Source organism: Bos mutus, chromosome 8 (genome assembly GCF_027580195.1).
Source record: "Bos mutus isolate GX-2022 chromosome 8, NWIPB_WYAK_1.1, whole genome shotgun sequence".
Taxonomy (NCBI): Eukaryota; Metazoa; Chordata; class Mammalia; order Artiodactyla; family Bovidae; genus Bos; species Bos mutus.
In genome coordinates this window covers 70806370-70833641 of record NC_091624.1, presented here as the reverse complement: position 1 = coordinate 70833641, position 27272 = coordinate 70806370, and positions in this window count along the sequence as shown.

The following is a 27272-nucleotide window of genomic DNA, read 5'->3' as shown; positions in this document are numbered from 1 at the left end:
TATGGTATTTCCATACATTTGATTATTATCCAGCCATATAAAGAAATGAAGTGTTAATATATGTTATGGCATGATCAACCCTGAACACATTATGCTAAGTGGAAAAAGCCAGACATAAAGACATGTTGCGTGAGTCCGTTTTTTAAAAATGTCCAGAGTAGAGAAATACATAGAGACAGAGAGCAGACTAGTGGTTAGCAGAAGGTAGAAGAAGAAAAGAATGAAGAGTGACTGAGGATGGGTATGGGACTTCTTTTTATGGTAATGAAAGTTTTGGAATTATAATAGTCATACAACCTAATGAATTAAATAACCCACTGAATTATATGCTCTAAAATGGTGAATTTCATGGGATGTGAATTACATCACACACACAAAAAATCCTTGATGAAACCCAGGCTTCTTATCAGAGTGTACTGAGGATTATAGTTTTGATGGCTTGAATCTATTTTATAACTTTAGTAGCAAGCCTTCATGCAGGCTAGAGGCTGGAGAGTTTCCACCAAGCAGGTGAATCTAGGAGAGTTTTTTTTTTTAAAGCCAGAAGTGATGCAAAGGCAATGTTTCTGGTCTTCCTACCACGAACACATTTGGAATTTAAATTTATTATGTTTTCAATGGCAAAGGCAGCAGAGTTCCCAGGATCTGGTGTTGAAAAGTAGAGCTGAAGTGCCCATTTTGCTGACATCAGTTGCAGCTGGAGTTGTGTAACCCCGTAGCCAGCAGCTGTAGCAGAAGCTTCTAGATTCTCTTGTTTCTGACTATGTCAGAGATGATAGCCTCATTGGAGGGTCTTTTGGGAGGGATTGCTGTGGGGATCACTCTTTAAAGGTCAGCCTGGAAGCTGCTTTCAAAACTCTTCCAATGATTTTCTAAGCCCTGTTTCTCTAAATATCTTTTGTTTAATCTAGTTAGAATGATTTCTGTTCTTTCAACTAAAGCCTGATGAATGAACATGAATATGAGGCTCCTGCCAACTTCCTCTTCCTGTTTTTCCTGGCCTCACATTTTGTGTTCCAGCTACATCAAACTAATGTCATTCCCCATACATATCCTGCTTCTTTATGCCTCTGTGCCTTTGTACCTGCTGTTTCTTCTGCCTGGATAATTTCATTCTTACTTCCCTGCCTAGTCATTTTTAAGCCTCAATTTAGAATAATCTCCTGAAAATTCCCTGGAACATCTTCACTCCCCTCCCAAGTCTGGGCAGGTGCTCTTCATTTGCACACACTGTCACCATAACACTTTATGGTTATACTTTATGTTATAACACTTTGAAGTTGAGACTGTGAACCCCTTGAGGGCAGAAACTCTTCCTGCTCTTCTTTGTTACCATTTTAATTAGCAGAGCCTGGAATATTATAGTGCCCACTCATGCTTGCTTTTCAGAATTGAATTTATGCTTATAAACATTCCTATGAATATTTATGTGTGACATTATATAAGGGCTAAAAACCAGCTTAAAAATAAAATACTGAAATATATATAAGGGAAAAGATAATAAATTGGGGCTCTATTTCTAAGTCCATGATGGAGTGGAGTGCAGTTATTAATTTACCAGGAGGATGACTCGTTACAATGAGAAATATTTTCACAGAATTGTCAATATGGTGAAATCAGAGCATACCTTAACCTACTTATACAAATGGTATGTCTAATACACGAAGGATATCTAGGTTAAAAAATGTGTATGATTTGATAATTGGATGAGAAACATTCCAAATTGCCATTAATTATTTTTTCTTTATTGCCAACTACAACTTTAAACCCACAAATACATATGATATATTTTATGAATATAAATATATGAATGTGTATAGATGTTTTAGCAAAGTATTTCAAGGTTTTCAGACCTATAGGTCTGAAGACTGGTAATTTCAGTGATGGAAACTTTAGAAATATGACGAGAAAAAAAGCAGGAAAGATAAATTTTTATCCAGTGTCTTTCAGAGAGTGACCTTTTGTCTGTGAGTGTCTGGACATTCAGTGTTTCATATATACATAGGTTTCATGTTCTGGATTTATCAGAAAAATTTTAAACAGATAAAGATTTCAAGATAAGAAAAAAGGCAGATTGTCAAATTAAGGGAGCTCACTACTCAAAATACAGCATGGTGTTTTTAAATAATAGTGAGTTAGGAAAATGTACATAAATACCCTACTATATATGAATTTACACTCATGTTGTTGGAAACCTATGTGAATTTTTAGGGAAATGTAGGAAGATAGGCACACTCAGACTTAATGCTCTCATTCTTCACTGTGTACTTACCAAGTTCAGTGTCAAATGCATTCTAATAATTCCCTGGAGGGAAATTTCAGTGTCAGGTTGTACATACACATGATTTATTTTCTGCTCTTTCCAATTCAGTGTAACACTAGGTGATTACCACCACTTTAAGGCATATGAGATATATGCTGTATTTTTATCTTTTTGTGAAAAGTTTTATTGTGTTTTCTTATGAAAAAACTATACATATTAATTAATGAAAAAATAAGATAATGGAGACAAGATTACCTTTTATTCTACCTACCAGAGGGAAAAAGAATGCTGTTAAAGATTCACACGGAGGCCTGGCGTACTGCAATTCATGGGGTCACGAGTCGGATACGACTGAGTGACTGAACTGAACTGAAGTGAACTGACTGAAAGATTCACTGCCTGTTTTCAGGCACTTTCATGTAATTTTTTCTTTAAAAAATAAGAGTTACACAAAATATTTTATTCTTTAGAATATAGGAGGAACAACTATCCATGATAACATTTTTGAAAATTTTATGGTGTTCTTTTATAGGGATTACCATGATCTATTTAATTAATCCCCTATTGCTTGACATTTAAAATCTTTCAATTTTTTTGAAAGTACAAGTAGCACTATAATGAATTGTAATTAAATCTTTCCACACAGTCTTTATTATAGTCTCAGAGTAAACTTATCAATCTAAAATTACTGAGTCAAAGGGCATGATTACTTTTAAAGATTTTGATATATATATTACTAAGTTTTCTTCCCCAGATATTCTCATTTACACTCTCATAGTATGAGTATTATTGCTCTGTTTTAACCCACATTCACAAAAAAACATCTTCATGTGTTGAATAGACAAAAATGTTGCTTCTCTCTCTGTGGGTCTTTAACAAAAACAACAACAATAAAAATATACTGGTCTTTTGCTGTATATTGTGGTATGTTTCCATGTTATAATTTGTCTTAAGTTTATGAGCTTTTAAAAGAATAGATTGTCAAATGTATTTGGTTTTTTCCCTGAAAAAAATAAAAGCAAGGCTTCAGTATGGCTAAGGAAATGAGAGTGCTGAATCCTAGCCACTAGGCCACCAGAAACCAGGGAGAAGGCGCTGGCCCCTCAGTTGTGTAGAAATGAATTTCCAAGTAGAGACAGACAGCAGTGAAGCAAGGAGTGTTTATTAGGGAAAAAGAGTACAGTATATGTAGACACATGGGCGTGCTCAGAGAGTTGTGCCCTCTGGTAGTTTGAATCACTTTTATGGGGCATTTCTTCTGGGTTTCCTTTGGCCAGTCGCCCTGCTTTGCCTGGTCCTGAGTGTATTAAGTATATCTCAGGGTCCTCTCATGTGTGCGTGTCCATCTCTTACTAGCCAAGGTGGATTCCAGCAAAGAGGCCTGTGGGTAGTCGACATCACTTGTTATGGGGTGGCGCCCCTCTCCCTTTTTGACCTCCAGGGAGCCTCTCTGCGCATGTGAAGTTGGAGAGGTCTCCTTGACTTTGCAAATAAGGAATATGTGGTGTTTTGTCTCTTAAGCTGGCAGGACCTGGCCTCCTCCGTCATCCTGCTTTCATGGAGTTTCTGTCTACAGGGGAGAAACTGTTCAGCCTGGGGCCGTCTATCTCCTGCCTCAGTGTCATGTCTGGAAAATATACACACATATTCTGCAGCCCAAGTTTATATGGCAACTGACCTATATTTTCTTCTAATATCTTTGTGGTTTAATTTTTAACAAATCCTTAATTTGGGGGGGAGTGGGGGAGAAGTAACAGGTAAACATGTTATTTCTATTCCTTAAACGTTTATCCAGTTGCCTCAACACAATTATTGAATAAACCATCCTGTTCCCACTTACTTATGCTTTGTAGAGTTATAAAAGTAGTTCAGGTATTTAAAAATTTGCATTGTGTTCTATAAAAAGTGCTGATCTAAACATTTAGGAATCCTTCTGTGACTGTAGTAAAAATGCAGGATTAATGTTGGATCAAGTCTCTTAGTGTCTCTTATTAAAAAACAATCCTTTATAAAGTGAAGATGTGGGGCAAAATTATGATTTGACTTACATACAGAATCCCTTTTCCAGTAACGCTATTCAGACTGAGGTCTTAACATTAATTATTCTACCTGCAGGTGAAGTGGACCATCCAGATCTGCTGTCCTCATTCATGACATGCTCATTCACTAACCCTTTACAAAGGCTGTGCCCTCTGCTTGCAGTGTGACCTTTCTCCCTTCTTTCCTTTCTGCTTGGAAAGCTCTTATTTTCTTCCAGGGCTCCCACCCAGTGTAATGTCTCCTATGAGGAATCTCCTAGGCAAAATTAGTTGCTTGTTTCTCTCAGGGACCATAACATGTGAACAGACCTCTTCTCCTTGCACTGTGAGCTCTCTCAAGGCTGTGTCTGCAGTTTATCTTTGCATCTTTCCCTGGTGCCAATCAGTAGTGACTGGTTTACAGCAGATGCTCATAAATGTTAGCTGTGTGTGCACATATGAGTGAATCCCCAAGCCATGGCTTACAGACATCTGGTTCCACCACATCTGCTGCAGGGCAGAAACAAAACTGAATCTGTACACCGGCTCTTGACAGCAGAGTTGTTATTTTATACTCTTTCATTGGAAACTCTTGCTTTTTTGTTGTTATCGTCAGTGAGTCCGCATCAGAGCAATTATCCCTGACTGAGTAACTTCAATAGAATAGTCTGTAGTCTCTAGAAACCACAAGGAGAAAGCTGGAGATCGGAGAAGACTCTTCCCAGGAAGAAAGTAGATGGTACAATATTTAGTTTAGACCCTGTAGAGACATTCACAGTGAAGTTTAAATTTAAACCTGAGATGACCAACTTATTCAGGGAAGGTCGGAAGAATTAAGAAGTTTACATTCTTAATGGAGAAAAGAGAAAGTGAACTTTTCCTTGATCTTATATCATAACAGGAAAAACATTTCATTAACCAAAAGCTCCAAACCATTTGCAGGAGTTGGAAAAAAGAAAAAAAAGTTGACTGAAAGTACCAAGTGTTTGATTGACACTTTGATATACATAATGCTCTATTTCATTTTCTTTGTTTTTGTGTGGTTTAAAAGTGACCATGGCTTCTATAACTGTAATGATTCTGTTGTTTAATTCAATAAGTATGTACCAGTCATATTCTCTGTGCTGAGTGATATTCTGGAAACAATAGACATGTATTTGATAGGGAAATTTTGAGATTAAAAGAAGAACAAGACCCACTACTCCATTTTCTAGAATTCCATGTATCCATGGCTCTCTGGCACCTAGTCATTTTCCCACCTTGAAAAATTTCAGCTGAAGGATTACTCAGAGAAGCATTGCAAATAAATTGAGGGAGCAGTAGGTTCCTAGGGAGTTGTTAGGGACATGGCATACTCTTTCATTAAAAGGCAGTATGAAATGTTACTTCCTTCTGATTTGAAAATATTGGCTGCAGAGGTGTTTAAAATTTCATTATGAAGTTGGTTTCAGTGTTTATTTGTTTTTTCTGCTGTGGTTATGTGTGGAGAGAAGAATGTGGAAAAAAGAGAGACTGGTTAAAAATATGTTTAAGCTGATTCAAAGGCTAGGAAGATGAGTTGAGTTTGTCCTCGAGCTTTGTTTTCAGCAGTAAATATGGCAAACACACCAGATGTGTCCAAACTGGAGTGATGCTGATGTGGTTCCTGTCAAGTTAAAGCTTGACAGTCCTTGCAATGTATCAGGTCCTCCGGGAGGATAAGAGAAAGGAGGACACGGAAGGTCTGACACGTGGCAGAATAGTTAAAATTGGGCTGCAAATGGCAGAATAAGCTAAGTGCTGTAACAGAGTGCTGTTGAACCTCTGTTAGTAAAGTGAGGGAGATAACATATGCCAGTTTGGGGCAATCAGGAAAGGTGCCATGGAGGTGATGGTGTTTGATATGGACATTGGTAAATTAGGCAATGTTTACAGTGGCAGATTTGATTTTCTGTATCACTTTAGAAGTTCTGTTCTTCTAATTCACATCTCTGCTGTCACTGTAATCATAAGCTCTTCTTGCAGAGCAGCTGGTAATTAGTCTTGTTGGAGTATGGTATATGTTTAGGGAGTTGTGGATTGGCTGCGCGGAAGTAGGAAAGATTCCTGGGGATTTACAATTCCAGGCAGGAAGCTCCGTACTTTAGTATTCAGTGGGGAATCTTTGAAGGTTTGAGCAGAGCATTGCAGTGACTGCATATGTGCTTCATTAATTGTAACCTGGCAGCATGGAGTAGTGTGAACTCATTTTCAGTTACCAGGGCAGATAACAGTGAAGAGACTGTCACTGTTGTCCATTTAGAATGTAATGAAACCATAGAACAAGCAAGATCAAAGGACTCAGGCAGACAGTTCTCAGACACTGAAAGATAATTAATAAAAGGAAAAATTGATAATTGGACTTTATCAGAATTAAGCATTTGCTATGTGCAAAATCCTGTTAGGAAGAATAAAAGGCACACTACAAAATGGGAGAAAATATTTGCAAACCACATATCTGTTAAAGGACCGTATCCACAATATATGAAGAACTCAATAGTTAAACCCAAACCAATCCATTTTGCAAATGGGTGAAAGCTATGGTTTTTCCAGTAGTCATGTATGGATGTGAGAGTTGGACCATAATGAAGACTGAGCACCAAAGAATCAATTACTTTTGAATTGCAGTGCTAGGGAGGACTCTTGAGAGTCCTTTGGACAACAAGGAGATAAAGTCAGTCAGTTCTAAAGGAAATGAACCATGAGTATTCATTGGAAGGACTGATGCTGAAGCTCCAATACTTTGTCCACCTGATGTGAAGAGCCAATTCATTGGAAAAGATCCTGATGCTGGGAAAGATTGAGGGCAGGAGGAGAAGGGGGTGACAGAGAATGAGATGGTTAGATGGCATCACCAACTCAATGGGCATGAGTGTGAGCAAACTCAGGGAGATAGTGAAGGATAGAGAAGCCTGGCATGCAGCAGTTCATGGGGTCACAAAGAGTCGGACACAACTTAGCACCCGAACAACAACAGATGACATAAACAGACATTCACTGAAGAGAATATTCAGATGGTAAATAAGCACATGAAAAGATGGTCAGCATCATTAGCATCCAAGTCTCTTGTGTCTCCTGCCTTGACAGGTGGATTCTTTACTACTGAGCCATCTGGGAAGCCCTTATTAGATGTTAGTTCAGTTCAGTTCAGTTCAGTCCCTTAGTCGTGTCTGACTCTTTGCGACCCCATGAATTGCAGCACGCCAGGCCTCCCTGTCCATTACCAACTCCTGGAGTTCACCCAAACTCATATCCATCAAGTCGGTGATGCCATCAGCCATCTCATCCTCTGTCATCCCCTTCTCCTCCTGCCCCAATCCCTCCTAGCATTAGACATTCAGTTCAGTTCAGTTCAGTCGCTCAGTCCTGTCCGACTCTTTGCGACCCCATGAATCGCAACACGCCAGGCCTCCCTGTCCATCACCAACTCCTGGAGTTCACCCAGACTCATGTCCATCGAGTCAGTGATGCCATCCAGCCATCTCATTCTCTGGCATCCCACTCTCCTCCTGCCCCCAATCCCTCCCAGCATCAGAGTCTTTTCCAATGAGTCAACTCTTTGCATGAGGTGGCCAAAGTACTGGAGTTTCAGCTTTAGCATCATTGCTTCCAAGAAATCCCAGGGCTGATCTTCAGAATGGACTGGTTGGATCTCCTTGCAGTCCAAGGGACTCTCAAGAGTCTTCTCCAATGCCACAGTTCAAAAGCCTCAATTCTTCGGCGCTCAGCCTTCTTCACAGTCCAACTCTCACATCCATACATGACCATAGGAAAAACCATAGCCTTGACTAGACGAACCTTTGTTGGCAAAGTAATGTCTCTGCTTTTGAATGTGCTATCTAGATTGGTGATAACTTTCCAACCAAGGAGTAAGCATCTTTTAATTTCATGGCTGCAGTCACCATCTGCACTGATTTTGGAGCCCAGAAAAATAAAGTCTGACACTATTTCCACTATTTACCCATTTATTTGCCATGAAGTGATGGGACCAGATGCCATGATCTTTGTTTTCTGAATGCTGAGCTTTAAGCCAACTTTTTCACTCCCCACTTTCACTTTCATCAAGAGGCTTTTTAGTTCCTCTTCAGTTTCTGCCATAAGGGTGGTGTCATCTGCATACTGAGGTTATTGATATTTCTCCCGGCAATCTTGATTCCAGCTTGTGCTTCTTCCAGTCCAGTGTTTCTCAGGATGTACTCTGCATAGAAGGTAAATAAGCAGGGTGACAATATACAGCCTTGACGTACTCCTTTTATTTGGAGCCAGTCTGTTGTTCCATGTCCAGTTCTAACTGCTGCTTCCTGACCTGCGTACAAATTTCTCAAGAGGCAGATCAGGTGGTCTGGTATTCCCGTCTCTTTCAGAATTTTCCACAGTTGATTGTGATCCACACAGTCAAAGGCTTTGGCATAGTCAGTAGAGCAGAAGTAGATGTTTTTCTGGAACTCTCTTGCTTTTTCCATGATCCAGCAGATGTTGGCAATTTGGTTTCTGGTTCCTCTGCCTTTTCTGAAACCAGCTTGAACAACTGGAAGTTCACGGTTCACATATTGCTGAAGCCTGGCTTGGAGAATTTTGAGCATTACTTTACTAGCGTGTGAGATGAGTGCAATTGTGCGGTAGTTCGAGCATTCTTTGGTATTGCCTTTCTTTGGGATTGGAAAGAAAACTGACCTTTTCCAGTCCTGTGGACACTGCTGAGTTTTCCAAATTTGCTGGCATATTGAGTGCAGCACTTTCACAGCATCATCTTTCAGGATTTGAAATAGCTCAAATGGAATTCCATCACCTCCACTAGATTTATTCGTAGTGATGCTTTCTAAGCCTCACTTGACTTCACATTCCAGGATGTCTGGCTCTAGGTCAGTGATCACACCATCGTGATTATCTGGGTCGTGAAGATCTTTTTTGTACAGTTCTTCTGTGTATTCTTGCCACCTCTTCTTAATATCATCTGCTTCTGTTAGGTCCATTCCATTTCTGTCCTTTATCGAGCCCAGCTTTGCATGAAATGTTCCCTTGTTATCTCTAATTTTCTTGAAGAGATCTCTAGTCTTTCCCATTCTGTTGTTTTCCTCTATTTCTTTGCATTGATCGCTGAAGAAGGCTTTCTTATCTCTTCTTGCTATCCTTTGGAACTCTGCATTCAGATGCTTATATCTTTCCTTTTCTCCTTTGCTTTTTGCTTCTCTTCTTTTCACAGCTATTTGTAAAGCCTCCCCAGACAGCCATTTTGCTTTTTTGCATTTCTTTTCCACGGGGATGGTCTTGATCTCTGTCTCCTGTACAATGTCATGAACCTCCATCCATAGTTTATCAGGCACTCTATCTATCAGATCTAGGCCCTTAAATCTATTTCTCACTTCCACTGTATAATCATAAGGGATTTAGGTCATACCTGAATGGTCTAATGGATTTCCCTACTTTCTTCAATTTAAGTCCAAATTTGGCAATAAGAAGTTCATGATCTGAGCCACAGTCAGCTCCTGGTCTTGTTTTTGCTGAGTGTATACAGCTTCTCCATCTTTTGCTGCAAAGAATATAATCAGTCTGATTTTGGTGTTGACCATCTGGTGATGTCCATGTATAGAGTCTTCTCTTGTGTTGTTGGAAGAGGGTGTTTGCTATGACCGGTGCATTTTCTTGGCAAAACTCTATTAGTCTTTGCTCTGCTTCATTCTGTATTCATTAGACATTAGGAAAGTGCAAATTAAACCCACAATGAGATACTACTACACTATGAGTATGTGGAGAAACTGGATTATTTTTCCATTGTTGATATGAATGTTAAATATCACAATCACTATGGAAAAGAATTTGGTAGTTTCCTATAGAACTATATACGTAATTACTATCCTCCTGAAAGTTCAGGAAAACTATGTTTACATTAAAATGAACAACAGAAAAATATGGAGATCGAATTCCATGCAGACTTACTCTAAGAGAAAAAGGCAGACTAACATCTCTGCCAACAGTGAAAGCATACTATAGAAGTGTGTTCCAAAAATATGTAAGATTAATTTGCAGGACAAATTAACAATTAGGAACATTATACAGGACATGAAATAATAATATAAATTAGAATTAGAAAAGTTTAGAAATGAAAATGAAAAAATTCAAGGAGCAATCAGAAATAAAATAATTTAAAAATTACTGATTTTAGAAATGAAGACTGAAGAGAAGGGAAAAAATTATATCAAATAAAGAAGAAAAGATGGAAAGATTTTAAATATAAGAAGGAATAGAAAACAGATTAAAGAATTCAAAGGAAAATTGCAAGCATAATTAAAGAAGATCCAACATATGCATAAAAATCTCTGAAGAAGATATCAGAGCAAAGAAACAAATACAAAAATTACGGTTGAGAAAATTTTGCTGAGATAATTGAAAATACATACTGAAAGAGTAAACTTTATACCTGAAAATACTGACCTAGAATGGCCAGCATAAGGCAGTTTCTAGTAAAAATTACTGACCTTTAAAGAAAGAGAAAAACTCTAGAATTGAGCAACATTATTATAGTACCTGTTAAGGGAAAGAAAGTCTGATTGTCATTAGACTTTTTGACAGTAATGCTGCATGCTAGAAGAAAATGAAGTAACATTAAAGATATTCAGAGAAAAAAAATGTGAGATGAGAATTATATATCCAGAAAAGCTGACCCTCAAAAATATAAAAGACAATGATTGGCACACAAAAATCCAGGGAATACTGTTTCAGCAAGCCCTTCCTAAGATACCACTAGAGAATGATTTTGGACAACCAAAATGACTAGAGAGACATCAATATAGGACTGGTAGGGAGCACATGATAGTTATTAAATGAGAGCTAATAGGGAGACAGGGATCAAGACCATCCCCATGGAAAAGAAATGCAAAAAAGCAAAAGGCTGTCTGGGGAGGCCTTACAAATAGCTGTGAAAAGAAGAGAAGCAAAAAGCAAAGGAGAAAAGGAAAGATATAAGCATCTGAATGCAGAGTTCCAAAGGATAGCAAGAAGAGATAAGAAAGCCTTCCTCAGCGATCAATGCAAAGAAATAGAGGAAAACAACAGAATGGGAAAGACTAGAGATCTCTTCAAGAAAATTAGAGATATCAAGGGAACATTTCATGCAAAGATGGGCTCGATAAAGGACAGAAATGGAATGGACCTAACAGAAGCAGATGATATTAAGAAGAGGTGGCAAGAATACACAGAAGAACTGTATAAAAAAGATCTTCATGACCCAGATAATCACGATGGTGTGATCACTGACCTAGAGCCAGACATCCTGGAATGTGAAGTCAAGTGGGCCTTAGAAAGCATCACTATGAACAAAGCTAGTGGAGGTGATGGAATTCCATTTGAGCTATTTCAAATCCTGAAAGATGATGCTGTGAAAGTGCTGCACTCAATATGCCAGCAAATTTGGAAAACTCAGCAGTGTCCACAGGACTGGAAAAGGTCAGTTTTCTTTCCAATCCCAAAGAAAGGCAATGCCAAAGAATGCTCAAACTACCGCACAATTGCACTCATCTCACATGCTAGTAAAGTAATGCTCAAAATTCTCCAAGCCAGGCTTCAGCAATATATGAATTGTGAACTTCCAGTTGTTCAAGCTGGTTTTAGAAAAGGCAGAGGAACCAGAGATCAAATTGCCAACATCTGCTGGATCATGGAAAAAGCAAGAGAGTTCCAGAAAAACATCTATTTCTGTTTTATTGACTGTGCCAAAGCCTTTGACTGTGTGGATCACAATAAACTGTGGAAAATTCTGAAAGAGATGGGAATACCAGGCCACCTGATCTGCCTCTTGAGAAATCTGTATGCAGGTCAGGAAGCAACAGTTAGAACTGGACATGGAACAACAGACTGGTTATCGCCCTGCTTACTTAACTTATATGCAGAGTACATCATAGGAAACGCTGGGCTGGAAGAAGCACAAGCTGGAATCAAGATTGCCGGGAGAAATATCAATAACCTCAGTATGCAGATGACACCACCCTTATGGCAGAAACTGAAGAGGAACTAAAAAGCCTCTTGATAAAGATGAAAGAGGAGAGTGAAAAAGCTGGCTTAAAACTCAACATTCAGAAAATGCAGATCATGGCATCTGGTCCCATCACTTCATGGGAAATAGATGGGGAAACAGTGGAAACACTGTCAGACTTAAACTTTTTGGGCTCCAAAATCACTGCAGATGGTGACTGCAGCCATGAAATTAAAAGACGCTTACTCCTTGAAGGAACACTTATGACCAACCTAGATAGCATATTGAAAAGCAGAGACATTACTTGGCCAACAAAGGTCCATCTAGTCAAGGCTGTGGTTTTTCCAGTGGTCATGTATGGATGTGAGAGTTGGACTGTGAAGAAAGCTGAGCACTGAAGAATTGATGCCTTTGAACTGTGGTGCTGGAGAAGACTCTTGTGAGTCCCTTGGACTGCAAGGAGATCCAACCAGTCCATTCTGAAGGAGATCAACCCTGGGATTTCTTTGGAAGGAATGATGCTAAAGCTGCAACTCCAGTACTTTGGCCACCTCATGCAAAGAGTTGACTCTTTGGAAAAGACTCTGATGCTGGGAGGGATTGGGGGCAGGAGGAGAAGGGAATGCCAGAGAATGAGATGGCTGGATGGCATCACTGACTCGATGGACATGAGTCTGAGTGAACTCCAGGAGTTGGTGATGGATATGAGCCCTGGCTTGCTGCAGTTCATGGGGTCGCAAAGTGTCGGACACGACTGAGCAACTGAACTGAACTGAATAGGGAATAATATATTGTATAAGGACTGTATGATTTGACAGTGTAGACTTAGCATATTAAAAAAACAAAATGTAGAGGGAGGGAAGCACATTTACAAATCCAAACCAAAATTAAACCAAGGCAACAATAAATCAATTAGAAACCTATTTTAGTAATCATAGTTGGTGCTGATAGTATTCATATTGTTAGTCTGAAACTGATGTCTTAAAAGCCCCTTTTCTTTGTCTTCTGTCTCTCACATATGGCAGTTTCCCCAGTTCTTAACTCTAAAACTATCTCTAAATCCCTTTATTCCTTCTTCTGATTTTTCTGCTCTCTTCACTTCTTTTCTATCAACCGTTAGCCTGTTTTTAACCTGAATCAATCAATCCATTTTCAGTTTTTCTTCACTCTCATTACTCCAGCAAGCAAAAGCTGAAAATCTAATCTTTCAAATGGAAAATTCACCTTACCAGGTAGAAGAGAGGAAGAAACCATGACTATCTCACTTATTACTATTGTGTTGTATTCCCTAGGAAATTGTTTTATTCAGCATTGATGCCTAATTTTATTTATTTAAATTTAAATTTATTTATTTAATTGGAGGCTAATTACTTTACAATATTGTATTGATTTTGCCATACATCAGCATGAATCCACCACGGGTGTACATGTGTTCCCCATCCTGAACCCCCCTCCCACCTCCCTCCCTGTACCATCCCTCCAGGTCATCCCAGTGCACCAGCCCCAAGCATCCTGTATCCTGCATTGAACCTGGACTGGAAATTCATTTCTTATATGATATTATACATATTTCAGTGCCATTCCCCAAATCATCCCACCCTCTCCCTCTCCCACAGAGTCCAAAAGACTGTTTATACATCTATGTCTCTTTTGCTGTCTCACATACAGGGTTATCATTATCATCTTTCTAAATTCCATATATATGCGTTAGTATACTGTATTGGTGTTTTCTTTCTGGCTTACTTCACTCTGTATAATAGGCTCCAGTTTCATCCACCTCATTAGAACTGATTCAAATGCATTCTTTTTAATGGCTGAGTAGTACTCCATTGTGTATATGTACCACAGCTTTCTTTTGCTGATGGACATCTAGGTTGCTTCCATGTCCTGGCTATTATAAACAGTGCTGTGATGAACATTGGGGTACACATGTCTCTTTCAATTCTGGTTTCCTTGGTGTGTATGCTCAGCAGTGGGATTGCTGGGTCATACAGCAGTTCTATTTCCAGTTTTTAAAGGAATCTCCACACTGTTCTCCATAGTGGCTGTACGAGTTTGCATTCCCAGCAGCAGTGTAAGAGGGTTCCCTTTTCTCCACACCCTCTCCAGCATTTATTGCTTATAGACTTTTGGATAGCAGCCATTCTGACTGGCGTGAAATGGTACCTCATTGTGGTTTTGATTTGCATTTCTCTGATAATGAGTGATGTTGAGCATCTTTTCATGTGTTAACCATCTGTATGTCTTCTTTGGAGAAATGTCTATTTAGTTCTTTGGCCCATTTTTTGATTAGGTCGTTTATTTTTCTGGAATTGAGTTGCAGGAGTTGCTTGTATATTTTTGAGATTAGTTGTTTGTCTGTTGCTTCATTTGCTATTATTTTCTCCCATTCTGAAGGCTGTCTTTTCACCTTGCTTATAGTTTCCTTTGTTGTGCAGAACCTTTTAAGTTTAATTAGTTCCTATTTGTTTATTTTTGCTTTTATTTCCAATAATCAATGTAGTACACCATGTTAACAAATTGAAAAATAAAAACCGTATGATTATCTCAATAGATGCAGAGAAAGCCTCTGACAAAATTCAGTATCTGTTTATGATAAAAATTCTCCAGAAAGCAGGAATAAAAGGCACAAACCTCAACATAATAAAAGCTATATATGACAAACCCATAGCAAACATCCTCAATGGTGAAAAATTGAAAGCATTTCCCCTAAAGTCAGGAACAAGACAAGGGTGCCCACGTTCACCACTACTATTCAACATAGTTTTGGAAGTTTTGGCCACAGCAATCTGAGCAGAAAAAGGAATCCACATTGGAAAAGAAGAAGTAAAACTCACTGTTTGCAGATGACATGATTCTCTACATAGAAAACCCTTAAGACTCCACCAGAAAATTACTAGAGCTAATGAATGAATATAGGAAAGTTGCAGGATATAAAATCAACACACATAAATCCCTTGCATTCCTATACACTAATAATGAGAAAATAGAGAAATTAAGGAAACAATTCCATTCACCATTGCAGTGAAAAGAATAAAATAGGAATATATTACCTAAAGAAACTAAAGACCTATATATAGAAAACTATAAAACACTGGTGAAAGAAATCAAAGAGAACACTAATAGATGGAGAAATATACCATGTTCATGGATCGGAAGAATCAATATAGTGAAAATGAGTATACTACCCAAAGCAATTTATAGATTCAATGCAATCCCTATCAAGCTACCAACAGTATTCTTCACAGACCTAGAACAAATAATTTCAAAATTTGTATGGAAATACAAAAAATCTCAAAGATCCAAAGCAATCTTGAGAAAGAAGAATGGAACTGGAGGAATCAACCTGCCTGACTTCAGGCTCTACTACAAAGGCACAGTCATCAAGACAGTATGGTACTGGCACAAAGACAGAAATATAGATCAATGGAATAAAATAGAAAGCCCAGAGATAAACCCATGCACCTATGGACACCTTATCTTTGACAAAGGAGGCAAGAATATACAATGGATAAAAGACAATCTCTTTAACAAGTGGTGCTGGGAAAACTGGTCAACCACTTGTAAAAGAATGAAACTAGAACACTTTCTAACACCATACACAAAAATAAACTCAAAATGGATTAAAGATATAAACATAAGACCAGAAACTATAAAACTCCTAGAGGAGAACATAGGCAAAACACTCTCCGATATAAATCGCAGCAGGATCCTCTATGACCCACCTCCCAGAATATTGGAAATAAAAGCAAAAAAAACAAATGATGCCCAATTTTAATATTAGATTTTTTAGAGTCTATAATCCTGTCCTTTTTTCCTTACACTATTTTTCCATAGTTAAATTTGTTAAAAAATAACTACATAGTTGTCTATATACTTTATTCCATATATGCAAGTGCTGCCTATACAGTCTTTTATTTTTTAGTTATTTGTTTCCAGGAAACATTCCTTAGATGGACAAACTTCCTAGTTCTTGATAGGGTTACTTAGCAAAGAATTGACATAATGCCGTATTATTAGGTCATGAGTACTCTTCAGTCTGGGAATTTATGTATAAAAATACATCTTAGAATATCTGTTCTAGACCATGTCAGATACCTAATATTCTTGATCAACTAGTGTTTTAGCTTTCTTGTAGAGACAGCTTTTGCATTTGTATAAGCTGAAAGGTTATGGCTGCAATACAGGAGACCCTGGTTTGATTCCTGCGTCGGGAAGATCTGCTCGAGAAGGGATAGGCTACCCACCCCAGTATTCTTGGGCTTCCCTTGTGGCTCAGCTGGTAAAGAATCCACCTGCAATTAGGGAGATCTGGGTTCTATCCCTGGGTTGGGAAAGTCCCCTGGAGAAGGGAAAGGCTACCCACTCCAGTATTCTGGCCTGGAGAATTCCATGGACTATATAGTCCATGAGGTCGCAGAGTCAGACACGACTAAGCGACTTTCACTTTCACAAGCTGAAAGGATTGGAGGTATATATGTGGAAAGGTAGAGAAATATTGGTTAAGAGAGGCAAAGACAATTCTCTTGATGTTTCCCGGTGGCACTTTCCCTGTTTACTTGTATGCACTTGTAAAATGGCTGGATCCTGAATTTCTTTCTGAACCTTTGCAGTTTTTGTCACATAAGGCTAAGGTGGAGAATAGAGGATTCTCCACCTGGAGAGGATTCTCCATCTGGATTCATTGTCTCTGTGGATTTCTTCTGAGAGTCCTCTGGTAGAACAAGTGGCCTTCCTCAAGGAGGAAACAAGGCTCCGGGCTTTGCTAAAGTCAGCTAAAGTTTGTGCACATGAACTTACTCCGCTTATTACTCTGCTGCTACCAAGAGATCAGGCATTGCCCTTTGAAGAAGTAGCAAAGAGGGTCGCTGATGAAAGCAAAGTTCAAAAGCCGAATGATAGTGAATACACAGAAGTAGCCAGCCTTCCATGCCACTGAAAAGGTGAAATGCAGTGTTTGTAAAGGGAGTCAGAGTGCTCTGCAAGTGTAGTTATTTTTACTAGTAATAACAGCTCGATAGAAAGATAGATGTCCTGTTCAGGATAGACTGGAAATGATTTCCCTCACCACCCTTACTTTTCACTGATAGAATTTTTCCCAGTCTTAGATTTGTATGTATTCCTCAACAATATTTACGTATTTCTTCATTTTTCTAATATAGATTTTAAAAGACACAATTCTCTATTAATATACTCTTCCCTAAAATAGCTGCATTTTAATCTCCATCATATTAATTGGCAGAAATAATTTAGAATGTTTGTTTTCTGTATAACATAGTCAGAGGGCAGGAAAGGAAATAAACACAAGAAGATATAAGATTAGCAAATAAAAACATGATAAAACATTCATTTCCATGAATTATGTTTAAAATGAGAATTAAAATGATTATATTGAGTGCAGGAATTCTTAAATTCTTATGTTGAATGAATGAGGTACCAATTAATATCTATCTAATAAATGAACAAACAAATGGAATGGTAATCCTCCCCAAGAATGAGCATGTGGTAATTACACTAGTAGTTACATGCCAACTGCATTAGCAGTGGTAGTGTGCACTTTGTTTGATTGTTTTTTACCAATTGAAAATAGCTTTCTTGGTTTTTTGTTTTTTTTTAATAAAAAGTACAGCTCACACAGAAAATTCAAGTAAGGGAGAACTTAATCAGGGGAAAAGTAAAAATGTTCCCACATCTCTCTATTCAGAGGAAACCACTGATGATGCATGCCTGTATGTCTTTGGTGTATGTCTTTTAGGACAGCTTTCTCCAAAGACAAACTTAAGGTTAAGTTGTTACAATAATATTATACATGCTGTTCTGCAATCTTAACATGAAGGTACCTTGTTTGATTTAACCAACCATGTAAGTGACAGGCTCTTAGCTTCTTTACGTTGCATACCTGTAACAAACAGCTCTAAAATGAACTTCTTGAATATACGTTTATCCACACTTGAGAAAGTCATGCTGGAAGAAATTATATTATGAGTAAAATATCTGACAAAGAGTATATAGGTTTTAAATTTTGAAACATATGGGCAGGCTGTACTTCAGGAGCATAGAAATTTATATTCTTAAATTGCTGCCATCCACTGTTTTCTCATACCCTTGCCAATATTTGATATTGTCAGTTGATATTTTTAAAAACTTAACAGAGAGACATAAAAAGTTTGATCTTATTGTTTTATCATATATTTCAATTTTATTATTTCTGAGGTCCTTTTTTTTTTTCACTTTTTTTAGCAACAGCATTTTTCTAGTTACCAGTTGTTTATTAATCCTTCTTACTGAATTTTCAGTAGGTCACTTTTTTTTTTTTTTTTTTTGCAGCTAATTGTAGATTTGAGTATTAAGTCTTTGTTACATTTTTGAAAGTATTTTCCTTATTTATCATTGCTTTTTAATTTGGTTTCAAGTATTAACAATTTTTTGCCATTTGTAGGTTTTAAAAATTTTTAATTATCAGTGTTTTCTGAATTCTGTTGCATACTTAAAAAGACATTCTCCATCTATATTTAAACAGAATAGGAAGAGGATGAAGAAAAGAGGTTATATAGATAGACATTTTATAATTTATAAAGGTAGGAAAACAAGCTACTCAATTTATATTCTAATCAAATTACAATGAAGCAAACAAACAATAATAAAAAATGTCTGCACCTATTTGGCTAAGGACTAAGTTAAGTGAAGTCGCTCACTCGTGTCCAACTCTTTGTGACCCCACGGACTGTAGCCTACCAGGCTCCTCTGTCCATGGAATTTTCCAGGCAATACTACTGGAGTGGATTGCCATTTCCTTCTCCAGTGGATCTTCCCGACCCAGGAATCAAACCTGGGTCTCCAGCATTGTAGTCAGACACTTTACTGTCTGAGCCACCCAGGAAGTCCTAATCAGATAAAAGTTAAAGCTTTTTACCCATTCTATGGTGGTGTGCTATCAGTACATGGAGAAATACTTTCACTGATTCAACAAATATTAAGTACCAGGTACTGGGCTAGGTTTTGATTCAGAGAGAAAAAGATATTGATTACAAAAATAAAGTAAAATTGCCCCTGCCCACGAAGAGTTCACAGACTATAATAGTCATGTAGGGACAAGGGACTGTGGAACCCTTGGCTCCTCATTCCTTCTTCCTTCTCTGTTATTCTGCTTCTAAACCATCAAAGAAATAATTGGTAAATTCAAGAAATCCTGCTTTCTTGAAGGAGTTTGATTAAAAAAAAAAAAAAAACATTGCTTAAAAGACTCCAAACTGTTCTTGTGTATCTACATTCACGGCAGTCTCTCTGCAGGGAGACACTTAGGCCTTTGAGACACTCCCTGTGTCATAACATCTAAACCTGTAGTCATGTTTTATGGCAGGAAAATGTTTTCAAAACATCTGTACTATTTAATCAGCCAAGATGCTTTGTGAAAAATATTTGTGAATGCCTCCATTAGGAGGTGCTCACTTAATTGAAATAGTGCATGAAAGTATTTAAAATATTTTGTCATTTTAACTCTGTGTGTTTTGAATGTGCACATGCTCATGTGTAGAATTTTATATATAATTATGTTTTTCAGTTAACACGATTATTTAATTTTGTTAAGGAGAATGGAAACCATTAAGAATAGAAACTAAGGTCTACTTTATAATGAGAGAAATAATAGTCCTTTTTTGTTTTAATAGGATTTTAGAAATTAGTTACCTTTGTTATTCAGTCTTCGCAAAAAAAAGCCTGTGAAATAAGAATCACTCTTTTTATTTTACATAATGAAGAAATGTGGTGATTGGGTAATTGAAGTTTCCAGGTTAGTAAATATCAAAGATGAAAATAGAACTGCAAGTTTCGTTGCTGTTTCTACCTAGGCCTGTCTACCCAGTAAGGAAAAAAGTTGAGAGCTAGTTCCCAATTATCTGTGGGTGAATCTAATGAGACTATAGCCCCTTATCACAGGTTCTGCTTGTAGAAACAAATCTCCCTTTTTAATAGTGCTTGCACATTGCAGTAGGAAGAACATGCTTAGGAGTAAAATAACTGGGTTTGAATTCTAATTCTGCCACTTATTGGCTGTGCGTATTTGGACCTAAACTCTTTTCCTGGTATTCAACTAACATTGCCAGTGATAATACATACAGTGCAGATTTGTTGTGCAATCTCTGGCATGTAGTCGGTGCTCCAGAATCACCTAGAAAACCATTACCTGATCTCTCCTGGAATGGTGTCAAGAGATACAAAATGTTTGGGGGAATAAAGAGTTGTAGGGGATGGAATGATGTACACAGTGGCAAGAGATAAGAGTCAGTTTTAAGCCCTGTATTAGCCTGTATGAGAAGAATTATTTTTTGGCCATGGTTGCATTCCTGCTCATGTTCACATATGTCTACATATGCATTATATTATATTAAGATAGAAATGGGGAGCCTTGAAAACAGAAATGTAGGATTGGCTGAATCTTTTTTACAGAGCTCAAAATGAATTTCATAATCCTTTTTTTCCCCCTTCCTTTTATAGCTGATGGCCTCTGTCCTCAGATGCTCACTCAGCGGGGACACTGAATGTTGCTATGTGGGGAAGGAGTCCATCTTGATTACTCTGGGCTACCACAGTGCTTTGCTGAAGTTTGCATCTCATGCTGGTAAGTTTTGTGCCTGTCCCAACTCCCTGACTTCAGTTCAGTTCAGTTACTCAGTTGTGTCTGACTCTTTGCAACCCCATGGACTGTAGCACACCAGGCCTCCCTGTCCATCACCAACTCCCAGAGTTTACTTGAACTCATGTCCATTGAGTTGATGATGCCATCCAACCATCTCCTCCTCCGTCATCCCCTTCTCCTCCCACCTTCAATCTTTCCCAGCATCAGGGTCTTTTCTAGTGAGTCAGTTCTGTGGTACATATACACAATGGAATATTACTCAGCCATTAAAAAGAATGCATTTGAATCAGTTCTAATGAGGTGGGTGAAACTGGAGCCTATTATATGAGTGAAGTAAGTCAGAAAAAAAAACACCAATACAGTATACTAACACATATATATGGAATTTAGAAAGATGGTAATGATGATCCTATATGTGAGACAGCAAAAGAGACACAGATGTATAGAACAGTCTTTTGGACCTTGTGGGAGAAGGGGAGGGTGGGATGATTTGAGAGAATAGCATTGAAACATGTGTATTACCATATATGAAATAGATCACCAGTCCAGGTTCAATGCATGAGACAGGGTGCTCAGGGCTGGTATACTGGGATGACCCTGAGGGATGGGATGGGGAGGGAGGTGGGGGGAGGGGTTCAGGATGGGGAACACATGTGCACCCATGGTGGATTCATGTCAGTGAATGGCAAAACCCAAAAATATTGTAAAGTAATTAGCCTCCAATTAAAATAAATTAATTTAAAAAATAAATGTTCTGTAGAATTTACCTGGGAAGCTATTGTTTGTTGAGAGTTTTTAAATGACTGATTCAGTTTCATTACTGGTAATCAGTCTGTTCATATTTTCTATTTCTTCCTGATTCAGTCTTAGCAAATTGTACATTTCTTCTAGGAATTTATCCATTTCTTGCAGTTGTTCACTTTGCTGAGGTATAATTGTTTGACAGTCCGCAGTTCTGATTGGGTTATAGTTGAATCAATTTTCATAAAAATAAGAAATTCCTATTTTTGATCATGAAAATCAGGATGTGGCTTACCTCGGCATGTGAATGTTTCATAATTTCTTGGTACTTTATGAATTTCAGTAATTGAAGGCTTTAATAAATGGAATTTTTCTGAGTCATGTGATCAGACATAACCAAGTTAAAAGCAAACTATGATTTTGGCTCTCTCTCTTTTTTTTTTTTTTTGCTAACTGCCACGTAACGATAGCCCAGCACAGACTCATGGTAGCAGGAGAAATTGACGTCAGAAGCATTCCACATGATGGAAGCTGAGTCTCCTAGCCTTCAAATCTCTCTTCAGCGGAAGACGTTCAACTCACTCAAAGCACAGTCCTTTCTGGTGGGCAGTCAGGCTTCGATTTTGGCTTTCTATACTATAAACATTTAACATATTATCTCATCTCATATACCATTCACTTAAGGGAGAATTTAATCAGATCATCTTACTGATGAGGAAACTGAGATTCAGAGAAAATTGGTCACTTGCTCAAGGTAATATGACAATAATTAACTGACCAAGAATTTGAATCTAGAGTTACCTACTCCAGAGCTCATGTACTCTTCCCACACCACAATGCATCCTTCTGTAATGACACACAGTTTTAAGAAAGAAAGAAACCAGTGAAAGAATAAGGTGCAATTGCACAATTGAATGGAAAAACCTCTCCTTTAATGTGTTCACACTTAGAGCACTTAATGCCTGAGGTTATCCATGCTTCAGGAATTCCCTGATGGTCTAGTGGTTAAGACTGCATGCTTGCACTGCCAGGGGTCTGGGGGTTCCATTCCCGGTTAGGAAACTAAGATCCTGCATGCCCCTGAGGCACAGCCAGGGGAAAAAAAAAAAAGATATCCATGTTTCAAGCTTATTGTACTGTTCAGAGTTGATACCAAAATATGAGCAGGCCTGGAAACTTCAGGTTTTAGGTACTCTTGAAGTTGAAGCTGCCTTCATTTTCTGGATGAAACTTTTCTTTGAATCTTTACATTGCAGTGAAATGGAAATTTTGAGATGCCAATAGACAAAGTGTAAATAATTGGGGATGTATTTTATTCCTATTGCATCCAGTGACCAAGCAGTTTCCATGTACTACTCCCATACAACTTCCACCTCTCTACCTGAATGAGATAATCAAAATAGCCTGGAAAGTTATAAGACCCAGAACCAACGTGGCTCACTGAGTGTTGGGGGCCTTGATCCTACACTAAGGTTCCTGCTGTCATTCTGTTGACTTACCTGACTAGGAAAGATAGTATACAGACCTTTTCTATTACCTTTCTTGAGACAGAAAATTTGGGTTCAATAATTTAAAATACTGAGGTACTTTTAAAACTGTTTATACCAGTGGGGGGAAAAAAAGGCAAGAGAGTAAGTTCCTAAATAAGGAGCCCTTTAGGTGGGACGAATTCTGTATCATGAATTCTTAGTTGGTTCAGTGTATATTCTATGTTTTAGGAATGAGCGTAAAGACCTGGTCTCACCATGCTTTAGAGCGCTGGCTATAACTTATTAGTCTCATTTAGTATTAGTAGGAAGGGAAAATAATTGTTAACAGGAATTTCTGTTTTGAGAATTTTGCCAGGGATGCCTTATAATAGCTTCCTCTTCTGGAGTTCGTGTTTCTTGATCTCTGCTGAAAGTGAATACCAGCACCAAAAGGACTGCAAATGCAGATGTTTGCAAATTGGTGGTCATCCATGGTTTAATTTAATAGTAGTTTTCAGACTCAATGAATGTCCTTGGGGAGTTGGTTGCCTGTCTGATTTTCCTGGCCCTGGAAACTGAACAAGCCAAGCAGCTGATCCCTCATTCTGGATCTGTCAGGGCAGGTTGCAATGCAGACCCGAGTCCACAGCTGCAGGAAGGTAGTGGCAAGTGAGGAAAAAGCTGGCTGTGCCTCAGAGGTCCCAGGTGGCCCAGATCCCAGGTGGCAGTGGGATATTGATTGTCATTTGTCAGCCTGGGTGTTGACAGAAGGCTGTCTACTGGTGTCACTGCCCATCAGATACAATTGCTGAATTTTTGAGATGTGCTGTGCTTTTCTGGAGTAAGAGGATGTGGCATTTGAAATGTGAGAGTTCTATTTTATATTTAGAAGTAAGTGAGCAGCTGCCAATTATCTGTAACTTGGGTAAGAAAGAAAATCCAACTGTACTGGGGATTGCCCTGTCTTGATAATTAGGTGGAACTACTAAGAAAGAAATGAGCCAATATTCAAATGTCTGTGTGAGGAATAGTTCTTCTTTCCCTTCTTTCCTTCTTCAGAATTGTGACTCAGTGATCTCCAGGCCTGATTCGGTTACATGTTAAATAATCTCCAGTAATCTGAAAGACTACTGTGAAATCCAGTGCGCTTAAATTCATTTTATTTTAGAAGCAGTTCAGTTAAGTTGCTTAGTCGTGTCCGACTCTTTGCGACCCCATGGATACTGAAGCGTGCCCAGCTTTCCTGTCCATCACCAACTCCTGGAGCTTACTTAAACCCATGTCCATTGAGTCAGTGATGCCATCCAACCATCTCATCCTCTGTCGTCCCCTTCTCCTCCCGCCTTCAATCTTTCCCAGCATCAGGGTCTTTTCTAGTGAGTTAGTTCTTCGCATCAAATGGCCAAAGTATTGGAGTTTCAGCTTCAGCATCAGTCCTTCCAGTGAATATTCAGGACTGATTTCCTTTAGGATTGACTGGTTGGATCTCCTTGCAGTCCAAGGGACTCGAAAGAGTCTTCTCCGACACCACAGTTCAAAAGCATCGGCACTCAGCTTTCTTTATAGTCCAACTTCCACATCCATACATGACTACTGGAAAAACCATAGCTTTGAGTAGATGGACCTTAAAAACAGTGGGGATATTTAATAGTGACAGATGTCGACAGAGAAAAAAATGACATTTTAATTAAATGGAGTTGAGATAATTTCTGTGAAGCACTGTGTATCTACTAGATATGTGCAAGGCTTCCCTGTTCATTCATTCATTTAAAAAATATTTATTGAGAGTCTGTTAATGTTCATTCATTCATTTAACAAATATTTATTGGAAGTCTGTTAATGTTCCAAGCACTTGTTTATGTGCTAAAAATGCGGTACTGAGTAAATATAAGTCCTTGAAATTGTATAGCTGACATTTTAAGAGAAGGACACAGGCAATTAGTAAATGAACATACATACATGGTGGATTGTGTGTGATAAATATTGAAAACAAAAATCAGGCAAAGAGGCAACCAATAAGGATTAAGTATGTTTACTGTCTTATAGGTTATTTTGGGGAGAAATCACTGATAAGATGTCTGATGTATAAGCAGGGAGCTGGAAGGGAGGGCCCTTGTATTTATCTGGTGAGACAGACAAGTGAGGAGAACTGCAAGGACCTTGAGGCAGAGTACACTTACAGAATGGCACTCAGAAGAGAGAAGGAGAATGGTGAGCTCAGAGAATTAGAAACCAGTCAGGGGAGACACTGGAAGTCATGGTGAGGATGCTAAGGGATATTGAAAATATCTGAGGTCAGGAAGCAGAGGCCCAGCATTGCCTGAGCATTATATAGGTACTTTTTTAGACTTAGAAAGGTATGTGTTTATACTTTCTCTTATTGCCATTCTCACAGCAGCCCTGTAAAGTTGGTATATTTATTATTATTTATTTCCATTGTTAGTGGGCTTCCCTGTGGCTCAGTGGTAAAGAATCCACTCACCAGTGCAGGAGATGCAAGAGACTAGGGTTCGGTCCCTGGGTCGGGAAGATCCCCTGGAGAAGGAAATGGCAACCCACTCCAGTATTCTTGCCTGGAAAATCACATGGACAGAGGAGCCTGGCAGGCTATAGGCCATGAAGAGTCGGACATGACTGAGCTGCTAAACAACATTCCCATTGTTACACAAAGACACTAAGATTCATAGATAGGAAGGAAGTTTCCCAAATGACAGAGAAAATGTAAGACTTATGTTCTTTCAACAATTTCCCATCTGTCCCTGCACTCTTCATGAGTTGACATTTAATCTAGAAAACTCATATCTTTAATTGGGATGATAATACAAACATGGGAAAACCCACTTTTATCAACATTCTACTACATAAGAAAAAGAAAGACACAGGTAAACCTTATTCTGGGAGTAATGGAGAACTTCTGAATATCCTTTGAACAGGTTCATTAATTTACAACATTTTTCATGTTTTATCTATCTCTTTATATATGTGTACATATATATAAACACATATTTCTGAATCATTGGAGAGTAACTTGCATATGTCATAGTTCTTTACTCTTTACTTAGATTCAGGAATCTAACATCTATACAATATTTATGTTTATTTTACCATCTACAGCCCATTTTCATAAATTACACCAGTAATGTCCTTTATACAGTACAAGCTGGTGCAGTGGTAAAGAATCCACCTGCCAGTGCAGGAGGTGCAAGAAATTTGGGTTCAATCCCTGGGTGGGAAGATCCCCTGGAATAGGAAATGGCAGCCTACTCCAGTATTCTTGCCTAGAAATTCAATGGACAGAGGAGCCCGGTGGGCTACAGTCCATGGGATTGAAAAGAGTTGTACACAACTGAGTGACTAAGTACACAGACACACACACACACACACACACACAGGCACACACACACACACACACACACACACACACAGTCCTTTAGAGCATTTTTCCCCTTCTCTATTTCTAAATCTGGTCCAGGATCATATATTGCATTTAGTTGTCACTTCTCTTTAGACTCCCTTTGCTGTAACAGTTCCTCAACCTTTCTTTTCATGTCATTGTGTTATTCAGAGAACAGGGGCCAGTTATTTTATAGACTATTCCCTAGTTTGAGTTTTTCTGATGTTTCCTCATGGAAAACTTCAGGTTATGCATCCCCTGTCAGTAAACTATGTAAATGTTCTTATGTCCTTCTCAGGATTTCGCATCAGGGAGCACTGAGATCTGTCTCCCCCTTTTTGATAATAGAAATTTCAATCACCAGGTCAAGATACTTTTAGTTTCTCCGCTATAAAGTTACTGTGCTTTCCCTGATAGATAGAACTAACAAGCAGTCTCTAGGAAGGCATTTTGAAATTACTCAAATATCCTGTTCCTCATCAGACAGCCCAACCTTAGTATTCATTTATTATCTATTGCTTAAAGATGGTTTGTTGCTGCTGCTGCTTCTAAGTCGCTTAGTCGTGTCCGACTCCTAGCGACCCCATGGACTGCAGCCCACCAGGCTCCTCCATCCATGGGATTTTCCAGGCAAGAGTACTGGAGTGGCGTGCCATTGCCCTCTCCAGGAAAGACAGTTTACTTTATAAAATATATATGTGGGCAAGATCCTGCGATCTTAGTAAGTCACTTAGTTCTTGTAGGTTTCTTGTGTAGATTCTTAGG